This window comes from Coffea arabica, chromosome 8c, assembly GCF_036785885.1.
Source record: "Coffea arabica cultivar ET-39 chromosome 8c, Coffea Arabica ET-39 HiFi, whole genome shotgun sequence".
Classification (NCBI taxonomy): Eukaryota; Viridiplantae; Streptophyta; class Magnoliopsida; order Gentianales; family Rubiaceae; genus Coffea; species Coffea arabica.
In genome coordinates, this window is record NC_092325.1 from 35,760,401 (window position 1) to 35,782,805 (window position 22,405).

Sequence of the window (22,405 nt, forward strand, 5' to 3'; positions counted from 1 at the left end):
TATCTGATTTTAGAAGATAAGAAATTAATATGGTCAATAAGTGTCATACTTTTCTCATGATTATTTTTAGAGGGAATTTTATTATATATATATTAAAAAAAAAAGGGGTTTATTATACTCCAATGGTTTTTGTACTTAGTAACCGGGAGTCTTCATTTACAAATGTCGATTTTCGCGTAAAACGGTACTTAAATTAAGAGTATGAAAAGTAACTTGAGTATGTGAAATGTTGAGTAACCGCGGATCTTCATCTAAAAATGTTGATCTTCACGTCAAAAGGCATTTTTCACAATTTAAGTAATATTTAACCCTTAAAATATATACAAAAAAAAAAAGAGATGAGTAAGTAAAATAAATCCCTCTTTAAAAGAAAAATAAGAAGTTGATCATGAGATTAGTTAGCATCTTTATTGACTATAGGAGTTGCTTGCTTACGAAATTGGATAAAAATAAGAAATTGAGTTGAATTGATAAAAATTATGGTATATTTAGCTCCTCTTTGCTTGATATGATGAGTACTTGAGGTTAATTAAAAGATCACATAAGGGTTATTTACCTTGATTTAAGGAAACGGAGTTGAAATATTACATATGTTTATTTTCAAATTTTTGGATCATTGATGGTTGGAATTTTATATTGCTTGAGGACAAGCAATGATTCAAGTGTGGGGGTATTTGATAAGAGTTTATTTTACGTATTTAAGTGCATTTTATTAGTTAATTTTGAGTTGATTATCTAGTTTTATAAATAAAATAAAGAGGTTTTTGGTAAAATTATATATTTTTGGTAAAAGTGGATAATATTGCATTTTTAGTGATTTTAATGATAAAAACTTCATTTTTATGCAGGAATGATGATTCAATCACCAAAGGATGTCAAATGAGATGAAAAATAGAAAGTTGGTGATGAATTCAAGTGGTAACAAGAAGAATGAAGTGAAAAACGTTCAAGTGAGGAAATGCAAGACAAATTAGTTTTGACACTCTTCAGTATTTTGATCATATCTGGAGCTACACTTATCGGATTAAGGTGATCTTTATACCATTTTAAAGCTAAGAAAGAGACCTACAATTCGTATGAAGACATCGAAATCCAATTCTGCCATTTTCATGGACAAAAAGTCGGAATACAGAAGCTGCACTCTGTGGTCGAAACTGGAAACAGAGGTTTGACCAGGTGATAGTATTTCGACCATATCTCAGGCTGCACAACTCCGATCTGGATGATTTTTAGAGCATTGGAAAGCTAACTCAAAGGGTTACAACTTTGGTGTTTTGCACAAAAGCCAGTTCGGCATTTATGATAGAGAAAATCGCAGATGAAGTAAGGCCAAAGTGAATACGCGAGTACACAAAACGTGACTTGTAACCGCGTTTTGTGTAGGCGCGTTTTCTGGCCGTAATTCTGCAATTTGCTCAGTCAATTCTCTTATGTTCAAACTACTTTCTAGCTACAATCTGCAAGAGAATTCGGTGCACATGCCTCAGAAGACAAAAGGGCAGTAAAGATGGCTTATTTTCAAGTCAAAAATATTAGTTTTTGACTATGCTAACAAAGTGCAGATTTGGGAATCAAAGGATAGAATTTGACTTGAAAAAATAGAGCCTTTGAGTAGTTTTTATGCTGAGACATTGAGAGAGGTCTTAGAGCCATACGTAGCTTAGCTTCTTACAGAAAAACATATTCTCTCTAGCTAGCTAGGTACTTGCAAGGGGCAATTGAGGTTTCATCTTGTAATCATCTAAGTTCAAGACAAAGGAGATTTTTGGAAGGCTTCACCATATCTTGGCTAAGACTTTCTTTACTCTTTTTGTATTTGTAATTCATGATGATTTGCATTAATGAAGTTCTGAGTTTTTTATCATTCATGAGTAGCTAATTTCCTTAATCTAGGGAGTAGATGAAGCTGATGGTCAAGTGATATGAAGTGATTGTGATTTATACTTGTTATATCTTGTATATATTAACCTATCTACTTGTGTATGTTGGATTACTTGTTGTTGTTTGATCACCAATAGCAGATTTGTAGTTGTTTTTACTCATTGAGAAATGGTAAAAATAATGGAATGACATAAGTAGAGCTTGAGTAGTATATTCATGAGAATAAAAATACATTCAAGTGGATGAAATTTACATTTCCTGTGTGCACAAAACAGATTTAGTATTTACCAAGAGATTAGGGAAAACTAATCTGTTTTAACCCATTATTATCATGAGAATGTGATTTTGGTATTGTTGGAAATGAATCCTTGGTTAAACAAGAGTAGTAACAAGTGTTAAATTCATTCGTTTTAGATCTTTTGTATTATAGGTGGAATCTACATCCCTAGATCTTAATATTTAGTGAATTCTACTCCTATTGTGAATTGCATTTATCTAGCTAAGAATTTTTGTAGTTGAATTAAATTCTGAATTTTCTGCTCAAATTTATTGTGAGTCTAAATAATAGAGTAAATTAGTATCTAATAATTGTTCTAATTGCTCCTCGTGGGATCGACCCGATACATACCCAATACTACGCTTTTAGCCTGTATACTTGCAGAAAAAACGGGTATAATTCGGAATTAAACTTGCACTTATAGTAAACACCCGTCACTTGTAAGAAAAAGTTTTAACATGCGTTTAAAAGTTACAGGTCTAGATGCTTAGTTCCCTGCTTATTCAACGGCAACGTCTTCTTCTTCTTCTCTATTCTCAAATGGTTCTTGTTCTAAGGGAAGACAGATAATGAGAATTAGGAACGATGTTATTTCTTTTAATTGTTTTGATAAGTGTTTTAAATTCCTAATAACCATCCACTACATGGTAGTTACGTGGGTTAAGGATTTTAGTTTATCCTATTTTATCTCCTCCTTAACCCCCAATTACCTTTTAACATTCTCTACCAATTTTTTTTTTACTTTTTACCCATAGAAAATTACCACTTAATTAATGAGCAAAAATAAAAATTGAATATAACAATAAAAAAATGTGGGTGTTACAGTCTCCCATAGTGAAAGAACCTTTCTCCTTATTGAGAGAGATCACCAATATTTGCAATATACTTGTTTTAAAACAAAACTTTCCTAAAGTGTATATACTTGTGTTTTTTTTTTCAGTTAATCAACAACATCTATACACTACTCTCACTCTAATATTCAAACAGAGGTCTAGCTAGGTCACGAAGTGTTGGAAGGAAAAAAAACCCATCTCTGGACGAAAAGGATGCATTATTGTAGAGGTGGCAAAATGGGGGGGATGGGCGGGATTTGCTTGGATTTGAGATGGAACCGAGTCATATGGGTTTGGGCCCAACCTTACCCATATGTGTTTTGGGACTAACTTGGGCGGGATCATTTTGGGATGGGTTTAGATTGATCCCGCCCAATACCCAATCCATTTTCTACATATTTTTTTTCCTTTAATTCATTTTTTATTTTTTATATAATTTTAATATTTTTGATTTATTAAATTTCTTTTGGTTTTATTAAATAAACATGCAAGTGCTTTATACTCAAGATTCCCACCAAAAATTGGATTAACAAATAAAGGAAAAGATAGATATACAGCCATATTCCAACATATATCAAGATGGCCAAGGTCCTTAGGATGTTGAATATTTATCCTCATCATTGTCCAAGGATGACAGGTCTAAACTAACTAAAATGCTGGAAATTCTTGTGGATAATGACTAGGAAGACTACTAGATTATATTCGCTGGTATGACTATAAAAATTGTTAAACATAATTTTTGAATCTAAGACTCCGTTTGGATTGACTATTTTTTCAAAAAATAAGTTTTTCAAATACAATGTTACAGTAATATACAATAACTCAAGAAACATCCCATCCATATTAGTATATCAAATATTTCAAAAAAATTTTATAGTAAAAATTTTTCATATACACTGTTACAATAAAATATTTCAAAAACACCTACCAAAAACAGCTAATTCAAACGGAGCCCTTGCCATTTGAGCCCAATGGGTACCCAAGTATTTCTCATCCTTTCCCATTCATTAATGGTGGGTATAGTTGGGATGTGTCCCAACTTAAACCCAATACCAAATTATAATACCCATCCCGCCCAAAGTTCCTTTGGGCATGGGTAGCCCATTGGGACTTGGGACAAATTGCCAGCTCTACATTATTGTACACCTTTTGATCAATTTAATTACAGGTGCAAAGATTTGAACTCTTGACATGCAAGTAGAACTACATTATATGCTTTTTATTACTCCTCCCTCTTGTATTCAGACATTCGATATGGTGAAACTTGCATCTAGTACTGAAAATTGCACAAGGTCTAGATTAGAATTGAAAGAGCAAATTTTATTAAAAAGTATAATGTTAATATTTTAATGTTCAATAGGAGATTATTTGAAATATTATTTAAAATACTTGTTATAGTACATTTTGTGATATGTATAATAAAAATATGTATGTGAGATAAAAAATTATTGAAGAGATAAAAATATGTTTTGAAAAATGTATTTATTATACAAGCGAACACTTTTTTTAGCAAATAATGCCTATCCAAACACACCCCGACATTGGGTTTTCTTTTTCTTTTCTTTATTATAATTATTGTTCTTATTTTTTATAAGCAAGTGGTTTTTCTTTTTTTTTCCCCCTTCCTCTCTTTTGGGAACAATGGACACGCACAAGAGATTGATTTTCAAAAGTTTACATAATGAGCTTGTGAACAAAAGAAGCTATTCCCAGTAGGACCTACAAATTTTTTTAAAAAAATTGTTGTTCGCTTTATATATTTCAACTTGAGGACTGGGGACGGAACCATCAAACGCATACAGAAGATCTCTAGCCAGCATTAAGGACCAAAGAAGCTGATAGGTTTTACTTGTGATTGCTTCTATCTGATCTCTCTCTCAAAAGCATGCACACACAAATACATTAGGAGATGAACAAACAATAACACGAGACCCTAATCATTATTAAGTTTAATCTTATTTATTCTTCAATTGTTTTTTTATCTTAGATAAAGTTAGTATATAGTGACAGTGTGATACCCCGACTTTTAGGATATTACGGTTTCTATATTTTATTTTTTTTTTGTTTTAAGACATTGTTTTGTTTTAAAGATTAGAATCCCTAAATTCTAATCAAAAGGAAGTCAAAAGGGAAAACAAAAGCCCTAGTTTACTTGTGACTAACCGGTTTTCTTAAATCTCTTATATTTTAATCGAAACCCTAATTGTAAACAATAGAATTGTAAAATTCCTCACATTTTTCTTAAAATTCCCTTTTATTTGGAAATTATTACTTTCTAATAGCCTTACTCCCCAATCATACCACAATAAGTGTAAATGAACATAAAATCTAGGGTATCTTTTTTTTCATTTTCAAGTTAGCACGAATTAGGGTTTTTACGCCTTTTCGTAGTGTGACTATCCGGTACAGAGGGTGGATCAAATTTGGTGCTTTAGAGTGAGTTTTAGATGATATTAAGTATGTGATTAGAAGTGATAATAATAAGTTAGTTAATTATAAGATAAAACCCTAGTATATGCGATTTTAAAAAAATGGGTTGAACCGACGGGTACCGTTTGTTACCGAGTAAGTACACCACTTGAGCACTACTTTATTACCTTAATCTCCTTGCTATTAAGTGATTAATATCAGCCCCAAAATATCTTCAAGGCAGCCGAAATATTTGACCAAAAATAAGAGAGAAAAGAACAAAATTTGACTACCAATCAAAGTGTGACACTTGTCACCTTTGACCCAAATTCATTTCTATCATTTTTAACCTTCTTGAAGCTTCATTGAGCCTTCATTTTCTGCCCAACAGCCGTGAGAGAGAGAGGGAGAAGAGTGAAGAGAGCTTTCAATTTCCAACCTTGAATCCAACATTTTGAGTGAAAACAAGAAAAACTAAACCGATTAATCACTAGTTTAGGAGCTTGGGAAGCTTAAGGAACCAAAAATTTCAAGGGGAAGTGGAGGATAACTCTAACAAGCTTTGTTTTGAGGTAATATGGCTGCCCACACTTTTCTTTGTCCTTTAATCATGTTAGAGTTGTTTAGTAGCTTGTATTTGTGGTTATAATAATGCTTATATCAAGTGATTTTGGATGATTGGAATGGTGCAATTGAGCTAGGGTTTGAATGATACCCTCCTCATACTTGTTGTATCGATGGTGTGTGATGTATATATGTTGGTATAAGAGGTGGTAGTGATGGTTTCAAGCTAAAAATGAGATTTATATCTTGATTGTAGCAAATTTCCAGAATTGAAGTTAGTATGTACCCTGTTCTGCCCGGTTTCAGTTCACCATGTTAGAGGCTGAATTAGGCTTAGCATAAAACATGAAAGTTGTAGAAAATGATGTTTTATAGTTGTCTACAAAAGTTCAACCCAATCTGAGCACTGTAGCTCTTGAAAAGACAAAAATACCCCTAAGACTGCCCTAGGTAGAGTCCAGCAGACAGTTTTGACATTTCCTCAGGTTGGCTGCGTTTTTCACCTTGATCCGTACCAAACTAGTCTTTGCCCAAAACATGGACCTTTTATCCCTATGTTTCAGGTTTCCAATGCAACTGAAAACATCTCAATCGGACTTCGGTAGCCTGAGTTATTATCGTTTACGCATAATGCGGTTAACTGGCCCGAATGTAAGATTTTGGTTCTGTAATCCGGATTTTTGACCTAGATACACTATGAATTGGACTGAGTAGTCTTTATCAAAGTTGTAGCACTCTGTCTTATCTTCGAAACAGTATAAATTTCACCTACTCCGATAAGCGTAGCTTCGGTTGTGTCCGATACGCTAAGTGACGTCAAATCTGCCTTTGATTTTAGGCCTTCAACTTCATTTCCGGTTAATTTTTCTAGCTTGGTTTGGTAATCATATGACATTGAGCCTATTGAACGGCTATTTATGTTGTGTGTAATGTTGAGACTGATTGAGGAAATGAATGAAGCCAAAATGGCTGGAAAATAAGTAAATACAAAGGGCGTGCTGCCCAAATTTACGCCCGAGGACTAGAAAGAGATACTTACGACTTGAGTAAGGCTTGAGAGCAAATACCACGTGAACCATCTAAGATATTTGCATCTTGTTTATCGAGATCTATAAGTTAGAATTCGGCTGAACCTTGTACTCTTTGGAAAAAAATGGAAATAACGACTACTTGAAATATGTTTTCCTCGTTCTTTCGACTCCAATGGGAGTTCTAAAGTTTTAACCGCTTCCTTACCGAAACTAAACAAGCGGGCATGAATTTTTTGGGATTTGATAAGTATCTTGAATACTACCTAATGAGTTGCATTTACTTAATTTTCTTGGAGCGAAACTCCTATGTTTCGAACTCTAGAAAGGTTTACATTCGTAAATGATATTTTATCGCAGATTTGGACTCCAACCAAGGAGTTGGACCGGAACGTGATTTTTGAGAGGCACTAGACTTTTGGTGAGTGATTCCAAATACCTGATTGAACTGGACACTGTTTTCAATACTTGACCAATGTGATTTAATGATATGTAATTTGTTGATCGGGCAAGAGTGTACTTTATCGCACTTGCCCTAATATGATATATACTTGTTTATTATTACAATTGATTTGATATACTTGTACTTGAGTTGTAAGTGCGGAGCGGCAGTATGTACCACACTCAATCCAAGTGGGAGGTGCCTCTCATTCCCGTCTCCGTACTTTATTTTAATTCAGTCGATTGGAGTGTTACCTCATCGATTTTTTGGGGACCCCAAACCCTACTGGCTAGTTAATCGAGTCAAGCCGACAAGGGCTTGGTCGATTAGATAACGAACCATGGGTAGTTAGTGATGTCGAGTGGAGTGTTATCTCCTCGACTAATCGGTATACTCAGTATTACCACCAGTGTTTATTGAGGATTTTGGGCCCAGTAGGGGGTGTGAATGGTGGACGGAGAGTAGTGTAAGTGGTGCTCTACTGGATTAATTACTTACTTGAAGGTTGACGGAGTGTCAACTATTACTTGATCAAACTCTGGTGATACAATGGGAATTTGGCTCCTGAGAGCCCTCCGTATCCTTATACTTTGGAATGATTATTGTTTATTAGATTATTGTTTCTTCTGAAAAACTTTTACCCTCTCGCTTTGAGATATGCTACTTGAAGTATTATGGTTCACTTTTATGAACTTTTGATGCTCATTAATTTGCTACGTTGACATTCGTACTTTTAACAATGGTCAATTTGTTATTTGAAACCTCACTGGGTTTTTAACTCATTCCACGCCATTTGTTTTCCTTACAGACGGTATGAACGAGGCGTGAGACGTGTACAGGCTAGCGTAGTCTAGTTATTTTGCGTTTTGAATTTGTACTCGCGCCATATCTCGACTAGAGTGATTTGTACTCGAATTGTAAACATTTTGAAGACTTTTGGTGTGTAGAAGTTTTGTATCTGAATTTGTACATCGATGTATATTATAAGTTTGAATTGTGATGTTATTTATTGTATATGGATGTATGCGTGAGATGCGAGTGAGTGAGTCCTGGTGAAAGTTGGGCAGACGACCCGCCGAACCCTTTGGTACGCCTTAGGGGGAGGTGGGGCCGTCACAAACAGTGTATACACAAGTGAAGCGAGTTAAATGATAATTAATTACAATTTAAACTTCAATTATGTTTTACACTGATACATGCACGGTTAGTATAGTAGATACAAAATTTAAATTTCACGGGTTAGACTACACATTTGGGACCAAAATTTAAATTTGTGGCATCACATCACATCACATCATCATTTGCTATCCAATTGAATTCCTTGTGAGGACCCGAGTTAGATATGTTTCCATATCAAAATTAATCAGGCAATCAATAAATAAAAACTAGAGATATAATCGAATCGAGTCAAGTACGAGTCCCACTCTTCTCATGCAAGGAAAAATAAAAATGAAATTATTGCTGTCTATCGAACCTTTCCCACAAAATGATAGATTTGCTTAAAATCACATTGCCATGTTATAATTATCAAGCGGGTTCCACCGCCACATCACATCAGATGTGAATGATATAAGGTGCTTTATTTTCGCGCCAGAGGAGCTGCCCCCTCATCCAACGAAAATATACTCCATTTTGGCCAATGCAACTGTGTTGTCGGATAGGAGGTTATTTAGAATATTTTTTTTATAAAATATTGTAGCAATTTTTAATGAAATTAAATATATTTCATTCTGGCCGATGCGATTGTGTGTCACTTTTTTTATATGATACCTGTAAAATAAAAATATAATTAAAAATATATTTATAATACAAACAAATAAATTTATGTAAATAACTTGCTGTCCAACTAATTCGACGTGAGAACCCGACTTAGATACGTATCCATATCAACATCAGTGAAGCAATCAACACATAAAAAGCAAACCATCATGCTGTATTACGTTAAAACGTAAGAAGACAACATTAATTTCTTTTTCCTTGGGGGTAGGTGACAACATTAATTTCTTGCTTGCATGCTTTGCTAGATATTAAATGACTCTTACATATTGTTGATTATATACCACATATATAAAGTATCGATAAGGGTACCTCATGAGAGGACCACAGTGAAAGAACCTTTTTTTTAGTTTTGTATCTTGTAGAGATGAGTCCTGCTTGCTGTAAATTGTGTGGTTTGATAGCAGACTTTTACACCCTGTAACTGGGGAATATTTTAGCAAAGAATAACAATTCTAATGTTACTAACATGTTTCCTTAATTGCAATATAGGCAACTGCATTGTAAGATTAACTCTTTACCTCACATAGAAAGATTAACATCTTTTCTTAATAGCTGTTTTCTTTAGTCAACTGCATCAATATTCTGTTTTTAACTGGTACAGAGAATTCAGAATTTAAGGCTCTTAGTTTTGTAAGGTGACCAAGTTTTGCATTATCTTCACTTACATACACGTCTTAGCTCGTAATCAACCTGTTTGTGTTAATCAGAAAATCTCTTCTCCTTGTTCATCTTGTAACTCTTATATAAGCCTCCAACAATACTGAATAAGTTTTTATTTCTTTATCTGGTGCTTTTATTCCACACAAATTTTGCTAATAGCTTGAGCTTTTAAATATGTGTGTGTGTGTGTGTGTGTGTTTATGTGGCAAGGGATTTATATTCTGATCTGGTACTGGATTCTTTGTTTTATACTTGGAAAGAGATTGTTTGTCCAATACATTAGTAGATTCCTTCCATCTCTACCTCTTTTTCATGACTTCAGAGACGTCATCATTTCTGAAATATCTCATACACGTCCAGACTAGAATAAGCAAACCGATGCTTCTACATTCTTGGTTCTTTGGATCTTGAATTTCCCTTTCTGTTTATTGAGCAATTGGATATGGAATTTAAATCAAAGAAGAAGAGCTGCGAGATGACAAGTGACAATATAAGAAGCGCAAAATCGATTAGCAATGCATCCGTAGACACATATATTTGACAGTCATCAATGATGAACCTTGTTCTTATCATATTAAGAGATTATTGACCTCAAAAAGATTGGCATGGAGGACGCATGTATAGAGTCAAAAGTACATTTTACCAGATGTTTGTCTGTTGGTTGATTTGAAAACTGAAAGTTCAAGTTATCAGTACTGGGGGCAAGCTTTCCTCATGTAGTTGCCAATCTCATTACAGGCTCCGCCAATTCTTTCATTGAACTGTTATCTTGACATTGTAGTGTACATTATCTTTATGCAGTTCTGACTACTTTTGACAGCTCATACGGATTTGAGAACTGAAAATCAACATCTAGTTTATGGACATTAGAGTGGTAATCCCTGATTTCATCTACCGAAATCTCTAAATCTTAAATCTAATTAAAGATACAAAACTAGAAAACACATTAAATCTCAAATTCTACTATTTTTACCTGTCTTACCCAGCAAATCTCAAATTCTGGTTTCACCAACGGCCACAAACACATTAAAGAGGCACGGACATGTTGACTTCGGTGTTCAATAACTATTGAGACCTAAACATCATTATTAAGCTTCATTTTATTTAATCTTAAATTGCTAAATCTTATCAAATTTTACTCGTAACAACTCCTTACTTTAGAAAATTTTTGTCTGAAGACTTCAATAACTATTAAGACCTAATCTTAGTTGATGTAGCTCATCTACTTATTAAATGTAATGCTAACTCATTGCTTTGATGTAGCTCATCTACTTATATTTTTGTGTGCATGGAAACCAAACCATTGGAACTACATTATTCGGACATATTTACTCACAGAAAAGTGTGGTAGAGTACGTATTTACTCAGAATAAAAAATTTTAAATCCAGCACAAAACCTGACTAGGATTGACACAGAGGTTTTTGTCTTACTTACTACCACTTGTTTCTTGTTCAGAATGGCTGATGGGGTTTATTTTTAGTGGATGTAGCCCATGTGATATATACTGCGAAGCATCAACTACGAATTTATAATTATTGAAATTGCAGAAAAGAAGCAACCACGCTTTTCTGCCCTATATATACCGCTCTGTGAACTGAGACTTGAACCATCAGACTTGCCTTGGAGATCTCTAGCCGCCAGTCATTTGTAGCTCTAAAATTCAGCATTGAGAAGAAATGGACAAAGCATCAAAAAAGCTGATACTATTTGCTTTCTTTGTGATTGCTTCATGTAAGTCTTTCCCTCATGCATGCACACACAAATTAAAGAAAAATGCTTCCACATCCCATAAAAGTTAAGGTTTCTTACATATATATATTTGTAAAATGCAGAATTTGCCTCTCCTAAGATTTTAGAAATCATTTTATGTTCCACTTAAATTCTAAAAGTTCTCATTTATATTCAATTATGTACGCAGATGTTAGACTTCCTCACCGAGCTTTCTGCATATCTCAACTTCTGGTTCAACCATAGCACACAAACACGCTAAAACAAGCACAGACACGTTGACATGGGACTTCAGTAACTATTGAGGCCTAATGATCATTATTAAGTTTAATCTTGTTTAATCTTAAATTGCTAAATCTTATCAAAATTTACCCGTATCAACTCCTTATTTGAAAATTTTAGTGTGAAGACATAGAAACTGCTCATGATCTACAGGGACATTAGGTAGGGGTGGCAATTTTCGACACGACCTGAAAACACGACACGAATCTAACACGAAATTAATGGATTTGGGTTGAGGTTTCGGGAATTCGGGTCAGAATCGGGTTGAACCCGATGAACTCGAAAAGAAAACAGGTCGATTTTGGGTCAACTCGTGGTGACCTGATATGACCCGATATGACCCGTTTATGAATTAAAAATAATTTTATCTAACTAAGCTAAGTTATTCTTTTTTTTCAAAGGCATTAATTACTTAATCCTAAATGAATTTATTTAATTTGTGTGAAGTTGAAATTATTATATTTGGACAAATAATATATTATAGTATTTTTTACTTTTATACTGTTTTAATTTATTTTATATTTTGTTTGGGATAAAACACTTTTACGGTGTTTAATTTATTTTAGATTTGGTTTGGAATTATTTATTTAAATTTTTATTACTTGATTATGTAATTAGTTTTGTGAGAAATTGATTTTATTAGAAATTACAGTGATAAATTAATAAATTAAAATTAAGTTTCGGATCATTTTGGGTCGACCCGCCAACCTGAAATTTTTTGGTTCGGGTCAGCATACCTGACCCGTCACGAATTGACGGGTCGGATTCGGGTCAACAGATTTTCTGATGGCCCGGGTCAAAACCTGACCCACCAACCTGATTTGGACCCGAATTGCCACCCCTAACATTAGGCATTCGAAATAACTTGAGATACAATGAAAAACGAACGACATATAAACTATTTGACGAGTTAACCAATATGATTGGTGTTGTTTAAACTATAAACTATTGAACTGAACTTGCAAAATTCATTTGCAGTGGTCATAGGGGGACCAATAGCAAAGGTGGAAGCCTCAAGAGTCCAACCAGCTGAGGCTGAAGCTGAAGCTGAAGCAGAAGCTATAGCTGAACAATTGATAACAACTCTGGAGTCAACTTTAACTGATACTGGAGGACGTTGCCCTTTCCCATGCACTTCTGATGGCGAGTGTCTCAATCGACTTTGTGCCAAGACTAGATGTGAATATATCAACTTCAGTCTCATCAAACACTGTGTCTAGTTTCTCCATAATTATCACTTGATTTCATCTCTTGTAGAACCAAGGGATTTGTAGGGCGCCTTCAATAATAAAGCATGTGCAGTAGTGTCATGTATTAAGCGCCGATATGTACTTTTCTTGATGTTGTTCACTTTACTCTTTTGCTTGTATTTGTCTTTCACAGTACGTTTGATTTGGGTCATCCTGTAATAAAGTGGATTGTTATCTATATTGGCATTTATTTGGTACATGGATGAGAGGCCTTGAACCTTTATTTTGATCATTTAATCTGGTCTTTAGAAGTTACTGTTAGATTAAACATTTTATGTTTGTGCCCTACAAGTTGTGGATCAATGAAGAACTTCATCTTTGTACTGAACTTAGTACTAATTTTTATTTATTTATTTATTATTTTTGACAAAAAAGAGTGTATACCTTTTGATAACTTGAAAGTGTTTTATTATAGGAGGAAAGTCTTACGTACCAACTAAGCTGTATTTTAATATCTTGGTCAATGTAGATAGAATTTAGTATTGAAAATTTGATGTTTTCCAAGGGATAATTAAAGTTTAGGTGTCTTTTAATTGTTACTTAATACGATTCTTAAGCGTAGCTCTTGGATACATACCTACTTAATATTATCATGTTTGGAGGCTTAGGCACACGTGATAATTTTTGAAGAAAGAAATGTAATTTGTATTCCCCAACTTGATTTTGGCATCAATCAAGTTCCCAAATCATTTCAAACATATCTAAAGCTTCAAATCAAATAAAAATCATCACGTAAATACAGATCCAAGGACCAAATGAGAAATCGAAAACTTCAAATTTTCCACTCTATTTTCTCCATAAGACTCAAATAAAGTTGTAACAAAATTACATCCAATGATTTCTAGGATCCTAAAGAACAAGAGCCATGAGAAATTTGAATCCTATAATCCGCAAAAAGGGACCAAAATTTCGAACAATTTTTTTTTAAAAAGTTAACCAAAGACCAAAAGTGTGCCATTTTTAATCTATTAGAGACCAAAATCACTCGTTTTGATTCTTAAAAACAGAGGAGAGGGATGGGGGGAGGGAATATAAACAAGAGGTCTCGGGTTCGAGTTTTCTTGCTTACACTTAAAAAAAAAAGAAAAAAAAAGATTCTTAAAGACTAAAATTTTACATCAGTAATATGTAAGGGATGATTGGTTCAATTTTCCCTTTCAATTTCTAATGGAACAAAACTATTGAACTTATCTGTGTGTTCTTAAAACATGCTAAGGGAACTTATCTATTAAACTTTGCCGCCCCTAAACTCTCTCCTTCTCTCTCATCTCTTGTGTCAACAAATCCTCTTCTTTGGGTTATGTGTACAGTGTTCCAACTAACAAATCCTCTCTTTTATTTGGATAGAGTATATAGCACTTTTTGTGATGTGATGTATGTGAGATAAAAAGGTGATTGAAAATATAAAAAGGTGAATTGGGAAATGTGTTTATGATGCAAACGAAATATAATTTGGAATAATTCGATATCCAAACACGATTTTAAGAGGACTCAAGTGAAGTAGAGTGGTAATTTTAAACACAGCGTAATAAATAGGGAGAATTTTAGAAACCTCTCTTGAGGTTTTTGACAATTTCAATTAGCTCCTCCAATTTTAGAAAATTACACTAACCTCCCTTGGTTCAATAAAATAACTACAATACACTCAACTTAACAGATAATTAACAACATATGCGGGATACAAAAACCAAACCAAAAGTAAAAGAAAATATAAAAACCTGCAACAACTCGTCATCATCCCCCACCCTACTTTAATTAACAGTAGTTCCTTTTCTCTTTCCCTCCCTTTTTGTCTACCTCTTATGATTTGCTCATTCCTATCTATAATCCTTCGGTCTCTTCCACCCATCAACTACACCACCATGCAAACATACTCGAAGTGTTTATTTCTTGTCTATTTCTCTCTTTCCGTGGTACTTAACTATCAGCCCCTTGTTTATTTCTCTTCGTATTATAATTTGCATATAATAAAGAATCAAAATTTCCAAAATTACAAATTGGGGGAGCAAATGAAATTTTCATGGTCAAATTAGATGGAGATGTTGAAGATGGCTGTGATAGAGAGGAAAAAATTGAAATTAATGGGCTATGGTTGGAAGAGAAAAAGGGATGACTCTGGGTTATGCTATTATGTCTATTACGCACTAGAATCTAATATCTTTATTTAGTTTCGTTTTTGTTTGATTTACAAGTATTGGTGGTGGTTTGTCATAAAGATTAGTTTCTCTGTTCTTAACGTCTTTAGAGTATGGGGTTGCTCTTAGCATAGACATCAATAGTGGTTGGCTAGGTCTTCTGTTCAAGTAAGGTAATATGCGATAGGTGTTGAGTTCATAATTTGAGGTGTGAGATTAGCCAATAGACAAAATATAGTGTTAATTTGGGGCGGGAAGCTTTTGATGGTATTTTAGTTGATGGTGGTGGTTATGGTCTATTTGTAAAGTGATTCGGATAGAGTTTAGGATTTTGATAATGCCGAAATTGATAGAATTTGGGGATTAAGTTGGAGTGCGATTTTGGTAAAATTTGAGATTTTAGTGATACCAAAATTGATAAAATTTGGGAATTAAATTGGAGTTTGCTTGAATGGATGATGAGGTTTTGGGTTTACAATTATCGTGGAAGCATAGTAAATTTGGATAAAAGTGTTTGTTAATTTTTTTTGGTTAAATTGATCACTAGACCTTTTTTTTTTTTACTTTCTTTTGATGTTATGATATTGCATAAGGGTATTTTAGGATATTTAAGTATAATTCTAGCCTAATGGATCTATAATGTTACTTAAATAGTAAAAAGAAAGGAGATCAGTGTAATTTTCTAAAATTGGGGGGAGCTGAGTGAAATTGTCAGAAACCTCAAGGGAGGTTTCTGAAATTATCCCTAATAAGTAATAACACAATACGAATACAACTCCGAGACAACCTAACGGAAACACGGTATCAAAAGAATTTACGTAGCAATTGGGTGGACATGATTATGAGGACGTATCCAAAATAGGTCATATTGCGTTAATCCATGGAATGACACAAATCATATATTAGTAACTCGTTAGCGGTTGAACGTTGCCATGTTAATCCGAACTTGTAACACGACAAGTTTATATACATAAAATAAAATTCTTTTTTGATTCCCTCCGGTATCTATGTAAAATTTTTGTAGATTCTTTCCTAAATTTACAGTTAAACAAAGTTTAGTACCCTTCTGAATAATAGTATAAGGTCCAATGTTAAGGGCAAAGAGTTAAGAATTTGCATCAAATCTTTCAGACAAAATTAATACGTTTTAAACACTAACTGATCTACCTTGCATATCTATTTACACCAAATCTTTTTAAATTCCCTCCTTATTTTATCTTAAAAGCAGTTTAGTTCTCCTCTCCACAGAGTACTAATGGAAAAGTCATATAGTTATTTCCACCAAATTTATTTGGAGCCATTTTAAATTTCACAGTGGAAATAATTTAATTCCCTCATAATTGGTCGATTGAAGCCAAGGTACTTAAAGGCAAAGTCCCTTTGGGAATTCATACCAAATTTTTTTAGATGAAAATGAATTTTTTTAAAGAAAATGTGGTGGGTCCCTCCCATATTTATATGCAGCAAAATTTTTGAATTGTCACCTAAACTTACCGTGAAAATAAATAAGGGATCGATGTGTGGTATCAGGGCAGAAAGTATAAGTTAGAAGTCCCGATTTCGAGATCTCCAACCTACACTTAAAAAAAAATGTTCCTTCCTAGATATTGTATTGGAGCCAAAGATCTTATATTTATTTATACCAATTCTTTGGAGTTGTTCCTGAATTTTCCATGAAAATAATTTAGTCCTCTCCTATCAGAACTAGAGGTTAATGACAACAGCCCATAAAATGTTTAACACAAATTTTTTTAAACAAAATAAAATTTTCCCTTTTTTGTTTTGAAAGAAAACCACTACATTAAGTTCCTTCTACATTCATTTACACCAATATTTAGAATTTTCTCCTATCATGAAAATCGCTAATTAAGTTCCATCCTACTTAAGTGGGTTTTGGTTCACATACAAAGTGGTTTTTACTTATTCTTACTTTTAGTATGTCATGAATTTTCTTTTGAGTAAATGTTATCTACATTATTCCCAAAAAAGTTCAAAAATCTTATTTCGAAAAAAAAAAATCTACATTATGCCCCTATCATGCACGTGGCAATGTTTCTATTTAGCATGATAACTCAAGTTAATGGGAGGGTTAGGATTATATGTTTTAATTAGTTAGAGGGATAAAATTTATTAATTAAGAGTTGAAGGGTTAAAAGTTGAATTTTATAATAGTTTGAGGCCACTGCTAGGCATATTATGTCATTTTTTTAAACTTAAATTTCGTAATAGTTTGGAAGCCATTGAAATATTTTACCCGTCTTTGTATGTATAAGTGTGCATGGTAGTCAAACCGCTGGAACTAATTAAAGAAGAAAAAAGTTGTAATACCAAAGCCTTAAACCATTTTTGCCGACCTAACTTGCCTTGTGATGGGTAGGAAATCTTAAAGCTTTTCAGTCAAATGGTACTTTCTATTATGTGCATAACCAATTGACAAACAAGTGACACACTCAATTTGCAACAGGCGCCATAGTTGATTGATAATAATAAAAAGAAAAAAGTAATCATTGTCATTTTTTTCCTCTCAACTAATCTGTCAAATTAAAATCCTTTTATATTTCTCTATCTTCTTACTTATTTGAATTAATTTTTGGGATAATTTCAAAAACCTCCCCTGAGGTTTTTGGTGATTTCACTGAACTCCCTTGAGATTTTCAATATTACACTTATCTTCCCTTAATGATAAATAATGACTATAATAACCTTCATAATTTTTTAAAAGACAAGCCATTGATAAAAAAAAAAGGGAAAAGATATAGAAAAAAGGAAAATAATTCTTCTTGACTAGGCTATATATTGTGTTTGTTAAATTGTAACCTTCTATCACTCAAATATACTAATCAAGGTAGATGTCTCCTTCCTTATCGTCATCCTGCCATCACCATCCTTACCACCTTTCTTAAAGTGTCTCTTGAATTCTGATCTCCTAAATGCTAATTCAAAACTTATAACTCTTTTATATTTTGCCACTCTACTTATTAAAACCTTGGTAATTCTATTTGTAAATTGAAATAGAATGGAAATCTAAAATTTTCACACAGAAAACCCATTAAAAGTTGAAATCTAAAATTTTCACATAGAAAACCCATTAAAAGCCTTTACCTCACTAATCTTATTGTCATTCTACTGTTGTTGATGGTGATGGAAGAAATCATCACTGCCAATAACCCAATTGTTCATATCATTGAGCACAAAAAAAGCTATTGAATTACGAGAAAATATAATTTGATAGATTGTACTAAAATTACTACTCCAAACTTGCACTTTGTTGATGTTTTTCCTAGTTCCTCTTAATAGACATCAAACTTGTTCTGAATAAATATGTGGCAATTCAAAAAAAAAAAAATATGGGCTAATTTAGGATGACCAACCCAAATGTTGAGAGTAGAGGTTAGAAGAATTTTGGTAATTGAGTGCTTGGCCGTTTTAGTGGGGAAAATGTAAGGATTGTGAGTTTTATGACTAATGATTTGGTAGACAATATATGGAAGAAACCTATAGAAAGGTAAAGATTGTGAAGGCAAGAATTACGACGGTGGATTTTGGCATCTATGACAAAGAGTTTGTTCGGAAAAAGAAAAAGAAGTGATAAGAGTTTGAAACTTTGGGTGGATGTAGAAAACAGTGGGGATGGAAACTATCAAGACATTGACCAAGCAATAAAACTCATAATTTTGGTAGTATACAAGTGTATTCTTGACTTTTAAAAAATTTTAATGATTATTCATACTAAGGAAATTTAGATGAGGGCAATTTTGGGCATTCATATGCTTTTTTGGTCTTACATCATCAAGGTGAATTCCAAACCCATGTTCTAGGGGAGGTATGTGTAATTTTCAAAATGTGAGGGTAGCTATTTGAAATTACTAGAAACCTCAAGGGAGGCTTCTGAAACTATCCCTTAATTTTTTAAGCATACATGTTAATCCACCCAGCTTGGTACATACTACCATATATGTACTGATAATTTGGCTCATTTTTACAAGAAAGTTTCTCTAATTTGTTTAGAATAAATAGATCATTTTAATCTTGACTTAAACCGTTTTGTTCAATGAAGTAAACAAACATATGAAAATCGTTGTTGAGTACTCTTCATGCATTAGTGCATGAGTAAAATCTAGTTTCTTAATGTGCAATTTAATACCCATCGATCATTGATTAGAGAGTATATTGCTTGGTCTTTTAATTGTCACTACTGGTTCTAGTCAGTAAAATTCAAAATCGAATATTTTTGGTGTCGTGTAGTTTTCCTTACTCTTAAAAAAAATTATGTGTACTTATTGACTAAATATATAACGCACTTGTAACTTTTCATGATTAATACTCCTATTTTGTCAAAATTTAAAGTAAACAGACCAGTCATTTGCAGCTCCAAAAATCATATTTGAGAACATTTGGAGAAAGCGTCAAAGAGGCTCATAATTGTTGCTTTTACTGTGATTGCTTCATTTGGGTGTCTCGCTCATGCACACACTAACAAGTAAACAGACCGGATGTAGATAAGGTCACAATTTTCATGCGAATATATAGTTATTGTACTTCTTACATAATTCGGTGCAGTATTATATAATTTTGTTATATGCGTAAATTTTATTTGCACATATCAACTCAATAGGTAAATATAACTTGGTCTGTAAGCGTGTACACCAAATTTTAAAAGAAGTATAAGAACTATATAAGGCCCTAGCACCATTGTGTTTACTATGAATTTATTCTCAAAGTCGTTGCTAGCTGTCGAAAAGCATAGTGATTGACATTAATATTCCTCATGATTTTCAGGGACATCAATCTCGGAATGACATATCTGGTTGAGGTACAACAATATTGCAGGTGGAAGAAGAAGCTGAACCATTAATATTGACGTTATTGGAGTCTCTTTTAGTTTTACCTAATAATGTTGGAGAAAAGTGCCCTTTACCATTGAATAACATTATAGATTAATTTGGTCTTTAAAAGTCATAGTTAAATTAAAATTTCCAAGTTTAGTCCTTTAAAATAAAGAGGGTAAGCCCATCTTAAAAATAAATGCAGAGATTGCTCAAAGGGTAAAAAACAAAAACCATCCGTGATAAATCTAATATATAGAAAAATTTCCTGTAGTTTCAAAACGTACAACACGACACCCCATATTTTGAACTAAATTATAAAGGCAACGGAATCTGTTAAAATTAAGGAAAATTGTAATTCCTGAGTCTATAGTATAGGGTATTTCTAGCCCTAATTTTCAGACACTTTCCAGAATCTTTAAAATCCAAGCCACATAAGTAAAGATTGATATAAAGTTTTATATACATATTTGTAACATTCAAATTTACCGTGCTTGTGATACTACTAAGATTGATGGTAAACATAACTGCCTTAACATTTGATATTATTAAGTATTAGTTGCAAATTGAGGAATTAGAGGTTATGAATTCAAATCCCTCTACCCCTCATTTCTTAAGTTTCATTCCTCTCACACTGAAAAAAAATTAAAAGAAAACGGTTCTTCTGTACCATTTAATACTAGATAAAAAAAATTAGATTTTTCGGTATCCTATGCAAAAATAATGAATAATTAACTTGCTTTTCAAAATTACTATGCATGTATATTGCGGAGGAAATTTAATAAGATGTTACGTATTTAAGAAGTCCATCCCAGGCAAGTCTGTAATTGCTATCCTTGCTGTCCAGAGGAACCACCCTCTCATCCAACCAAAATATGCTCCATTTTGGCCAATCCACTGATTCCTTGTAAGGGGCCCGAGCTAGATACCTGTTGTATTGATATTAAAATTAATCAGGCAATCAATATGTAAAAACTGTACTCTATTAAACACGAAAGAAGGTAACATTAATTTCTTGCTTGCATGCTTTGACAGATATAAACGATTCTTTTGTACTGTTGATTTACCTCATAGTATCGATGAGGCTGCCTCCTGAGAGGACCACATTGAAAGAACCTTTTCTTTGATGAATCTTTCGGAGAGATCGGCAATGTATCTGGCCAGGGCCACTGCTACACCATCCTCGGTGTCGAATTTTAGGACGGTCCTGTTTCCGATTTCACAAGCCGTCTCTGCTGCCCTTGATCCTAGACAGCTTTGCTGAAAAGTGGATTGGGCTTGCAACTTGCTGCTTATTGTAGAGATTCGAGGAGGATGGGACGTACTTATAACAGCAAAATTTTCGGATCACCAGCCTAAATTTTTCCACATGGGAAATGAAGGAAAGAAAGCTCTGCAAGTAAAGAGTTATCATTAGCAGCCATTAGTTGACTTAGATTTTTCTACATGGAAATGTGAAGGAGAGAAATCTTTGCAATTAGATAGTTATCGGTAGCCGCCACGTGTGATTTGTTCTAATACGTTTACATACTGTTACGCTGCCACACAAATTTGTTTGGATTGCTTCATATTTTCCCAATTTTATTTGCTTACATCATCTTTACAATTTCCAATACACCTTTTTATCTTCCCAATATCTTTTTATCTCACATACATCACATCACAAAAGTGCTACAGTAAAAATATCCCAAATAATCCCAAATAACTTACAATCCAAACAGACCCATTGTTTCGTTATCATATAAGCTGCTGTCTCTGTCACGCCCCTAGTCCGCATGTGCCAGTCACTCAATATTCGCCGTATCCTTAAATTCCACTCAAGAATACAAGACAATATTAAATTAGACTAAACCTTAGAAAGTACTAAATAGTATAACTAAATATAATGTGGTACAAATCTTAAATGGAAGGTAGTCTGCGAGTATCCAATAAATTCGTACACTTATTTTCTAGATGAGACAACGGAAAAAGAAATTAAATAAAATAACAGCCAAAAGCAGTTAGACTGCTAATTTCTATCCACTTAGACCTACTAAAAATCATTCTCAGGTCTTTGATGTAAACCAACTCATACTCTTCACAATATGCAAAAGTACTAAAAATTGGGATGATTGATAAATCGTTCAATAGGTAGCGCCTACCCCTCTGTTGGACCATGCAATCATACCTTTACATATACATACATACATACATACATATATATATCAAATTATTTGCACACCATTCACATGTATAATTATTGACAATAACGTTATTCGTAAAACAGTCAGTAATAATGAGTGACACAACAATTTGTAAACATTTTATTCA

At 33.3% G+C, this 22,405-nt stretch overlaps 3 long non-coding RNA genes across 3 annotated transcripts; 2 read left to right on the forward strand and 1 right to left on the reverse strand.

Annotated features, from left to right (window-relative positions):
- The first annotated feature begins 5,811 nt into the window (after positions 1-5,811).
- Positions 5,812-8,569, forward strand: LOC140013300 (uncharacterized). The gene is made up of 3 exons (XR_011820372.1): positions 5,812-5,972; positions 7,353-7,413; positions 8,243-8,569. It is a non-coding gene; the product is annotated as an uncharacterized lncRNA (long non-coding RNA).
- Positions 8,570-11,369: 2,800 nt separating this feature from the next.
- Positions 11,370-13,312, forward strand: LOC140013235 (uncharacterized). Its single transcript, XR_011820310.1, has 2 exons — positions 11,370-11,605; positions 12,863-13,312. It is a non-coding gene; the product is annotated as an uncharacterized lncRNA (long non-coding RNA).
- Positions 13,313-20,808: 7,496 nt separating this feature from the next.
- On the reverse strand, positions 20,809-21,581 carry LOC113707397 (uncharacterized). The gene is made up of 2 exons (XR_003452209.2): positions 21,163-21,581; positions 20,809-21,024 (listed from the first exon to the last, which is right to left on the reverse strand). It is a non-coding gene; the product is annotated as an uncharacterized lncRNA (long non-coding RNA).
- Positions 21,582-22,405: the final 824 nt, after the last annotated feature.